This window comes from Camellia sinensis, chromosome 8, assembly GCF_055761805.1.
Source record: "Camellia sinensis isolate YWXY chromosome 8, ASM5576180v1, whole genome shotgun sequence".
Classification (NCBI taxonomy): domain Eukaryota; kingdom Viridiplantae; phylum Streptophyta; class Magnoliopsida; order Ericales; family Theaceae; genus Camellia; species Camellia sinensis.
In genome coordinates this window covers 64,637,823-64,641,873 of record NC_138968.1, presented here as the reverse complement: position 1 = coordinate 64,641,873, position 4,051 = coordinate 64,637,823, and the positions used below count along the sequence as shown (strand labels likewise).

The window sequence follows — 4,051 nt, the reverse complement described above, 5'->3', positions numbered from 1 at the left end:
ATCCTAATAATATTGTTATTTAATTCATTGACGCAGAGATTGTAGGTGTATGTATTTTGTGTATATATATATGCTGTTAAGAAATCTGAGGAGTTAAATTGATGTATAAAGAATGAGTGTAATTCTTAGTTCAAAAATTCTGCACAGAATCGCAAACTTTAAAAATCAAGAAACCATATCAAACGGATGAATTTCGAACTGAAATTTTTACAGTAGATTAATTACATATTGAGTTGCATATCTGAATTTTTTTCATAATTTTTGGGAGTCAAAATCCATATAAATTGAGGTATTCAAATCTGTCCAGAAAACCAGTCCGAAACAGTAAATTCGGGAGTGTTGTTCTCTTTGGGTATAAATCCAAAAATTATCAAATTAGTGTCATTAGAACCAGTTACGAGTCTAGTTTCGTACATTTTTGGCCTTGCATTGATTTCTCGTGTATATTAAGAGAACCATCAATTTCTTTAAAGTGCTGCAGAAAACAACCTGTTTGGATATAATAAATTGTAGATACTTATTTTGATAAGCAAATCAAGTGAAACCAATTGGGTTTGAAACTTAGGATATATTAGTTGATATCTGGAGGTTTTTAGAATTTTTTGAATAGCGTGGAGTGGGTTTTGTAATTTTCAAAGTTAGCGAATAGATTGAGAAAACTTGTTTAAAACACTGTTTTATCTTAAAGTTATTTTTAGTTAAGTTTCGATCGGAACCTATGTCTTGGGTGATTTTAGACCTTGAAGAACATGAACTTAGGTAATATTTAAGAGTAACAGTGAGTTGGGTTGAGCCGTGTTACTGCACTTTAGTTTGGGGTTACTTAGTTCGTATTCTTTAGTATTTTTAAATTAGTAGTGACGTGTAGTTTTCATATTGGTTCAGGGCACTAGTTGGACTTTCATACTCTATTCGAGGATTATATTATTTTGTTTCCAGGTGAGTAGTTTCATGCTACGTATTTTTATAAATGTTCCCCTACCCTGAACTGTTGGAAAATTAAATTGTTGTTTCAAGACTAAACTGTTTTGATAAATTATTATATTATCAATTGAATCAAATTATTTCTGAAACATGTGTGAACTTGGCATACTGTAAACTATTTGTTTTGGTCTCATGTTTATAATGATGAACCACCATGTTTTGCGAAACTGATGTGTATTGATTATTGGGACCATGTGTGTATTTAGTCCAGGGAAATTATTCCACCGTGTGTGGTGACTCTGGCCACTAGGGAACAGATCCGGGTTGGGCCGTGATGACTCTAGTGCTCAACGATTGTAAGGAAAAGACCTTTAAAAACAACTAGGTGACCTTCAATCGGATCGTCTTTGAGAAAAGGCCCAGGTGCCACCCTGAGGATGACTCTTAGTTCGGTATTGGATCCAACGAGGCTTATAGCCTTGAGAACTGTGTGGCATATTATTTGTTTTTCTTGGTACCCAGAAAATTATTGGTGTTCATGTTATAATCTGTTTTAAGTAGAAAATGTCGTTTATCATGTTCTTGCGAGACATGAGTATTTTAAGCGTTGAACTATGGAACCTTTTTTTGAAACAGATTGTATTTACCAAACTGTATGCCAATCTAGTTTCTGTGATATATATCTTATTTTGGAATTGAACCATGTTTTCAAAACTATATTTACTATCCTTGTTGCTACTCACTGAGCTATCAGCTGACTTAGTTGTTTACCATTTCCAGGTGTTAGAAGGACTTAGAGTGGACTCATGGCGTAGCGGGGACTCAATTGCATGGACCTCTAGGGCATTTATTTAATTTGTTTTAGGTTGCTTTGTCGAGTTTTGTGCATACATTGTGGTTGGGTTTTATTTAGAGTTATTTTATTTTGTGGGTGGTTTGTGTCCCATTTAGTATATATATATTTTTAGGAAGTTGGTTATGACTTGTTTTTCAATTGTGGCATGTCACTGGATTGAGTTTTGATTTATTTATTTCTGGGCTATCATCACATTTATTCTTTATGGTTTTGGATTCATGTTTAGGCTTACGTGTGCCTTGGGCTAAGTCCCTGTGGGCCACGGCCGGTCATGCCCGGATTTGGGGTGTGACATGGGGGGTTCATATATCCATTTGTAGAGAGCCAAGCTGTAGTGACCCTAATTTTTGAAAGTTCATTAAATCCCTAACCTTGAGTTTATTTCAATAAAGCCCTTGAATTTTTGCTTAATTACGTTTTAAACCCTCGAATCGGGAAGCATCACGGATTAATTCAAGTAAACCCTAATCGATCCCAGTAGATTAATAATCACCTTTAAAACCATATTATTAATTATTAGACCCTATCATTATATATTAATCACTCTAAAATCTTAATTCCAGATAACACCGTTTTTGCTCGGTTTCTCGCCCTTCTTTGCACTTTAATTTAACAGGACCCGAATACATGCTCTTCTCTCAAGTTCTTTTACCACTTGTTTTTCCCCTCCTAATACATGATCTTTGTATATATATGTTGTAGTCTAGGCCTACACTCTTGTATAAAATTGTATTAATCAAGAAATGATATGCTTCTCTTTCTTTCTTAAATTTCCAGCAGCAAATCTTTTCCCTCTCTTGAATTTATTTTCCTATCAAAACTCCATAAACTCGAAATATATTTTTATGGGGCAATATTTGGTATGTCTAGAGTATGTGATAATTTTGGTAGGACCCAAGGATGTATTTTTATAACCTAAACAAATTTTCTAAGTTTGTTACTCACAGAACCAGACAAATAGTCAACTTTCTCTATTTTTATAAAATTCCAGAAAAATAATCTTGAGTCCAATTTTATGTCAAAATCTTAATCTTGGTGTTATATTTTAACTAAAATATGTTTGAACTCAAGAGAGTGAGGGGTTCGAGAGAAACACCGATTTGCGTAACGGTCAACGAATTTGGACCGATCTTGGTAATTCTGAATTATCTTAAAATCTAAAATACCTATCCTACTTTCATAAATTGAGTTTGAAACTAGACTTGTTTATATACAAACTCACATAAGGCCAGATACTTAGGGCCAATAAAAGTATTTTTTTCATAATTATTTTCAAACTAGTTCAAATCTGGAAATCTGGAAATTTGTGTTAATATGCTCTTATTTGGTTTGCAACTCTTATATTCTATGTTTCTTGAATGTTTTAGTCTCGATATGTAATCTATGATAAATTGTGAATTTTCTTTACCATGAATAAATTACTTATTGTTTAGTTTGGATTCGTAATTACACTGACCATGCTTTGCTATAACTGAGAACATAATGCACTTAATAAAGGGGAAATCAAATGGGATGGTAATGGGTTGCGATCATTGTATTAAATTTTATGAAATAATGAACAATGGGTTCAAGAGTATGATATAGTGGAATGTGTTCCATTTTTGCGAAGTCTTGCGCAAGTGTGTTTTCGAACCCTAACATGGCACGGGACGTATTCCGGTTGCTTAATAGAAATGAGAGGCATAAGGGTGGCAATAAGGGTCTTACACATGGAGAGTATCCCAGGAAGCCCGTTCCCTTAGGGTAGACCGTGATGTCACCACTCGGGTATGTAACCTAGGTGTGTGGGCATCATTGCTAATTGTGCGATAAGCGATGCATTGGTGGTTATGTGGTAAGCGATGCATTGGTATTGTATTAACCAAGGGGGAGTCAGAATTGCCCGTGGCCAGTGTTAGTGGTTGGGTAGGAACGACATTCTGCGGGGAGTTGCCTAGAACTAACTAAAATTGACTATTATTCATGAGAACTGAAATTTAATTATAAGCTTTGCTTAATTATTGCTTTCGCTGTATGTTATGATCATGCCGTTTTGTTACTTGTGTATTTGGAATGGGAAAAAGGTCGGGGTGTGTGTGTTTACTGGGCATTCCAAGCTCATGGCGTTTTATGCCAGGTGAATGCGAGTTTTACACTGAGAACAGAATCCCTAAAAGCTTTGAGGAACCATGGATGCCTTAGAAATTAGATTGTATATTTCCTGTATTTTGGATAATCTTTTTGTATCAAGGAACCGATCTGTATTTAAAGACTTGAAGAATTTTATCTGTA

At 34.6% G+C, this 4,051-nt stretch overlaps 1 long non-coding RNA gene across 1 annotated transcript; it reads left to right on the top strand.

The window, feature by feature from the left end:
• The first annotated feature begins 615 nt into the window (after window positions 1-615).
• On the top strand, window positions 616-1,960 carry LOC145796563 (uncharacterized). The gene is made up of 2 exons (XR_014337040.1): window positions 616-939; window positions 1,705-1,960. It is a non-coding gene; the product is annotated as an uncharacterized LOC145796563 (long non-coding RNA).
• Window positions 1,961-4,051: the final 2,091 nt, after the last annotated feature.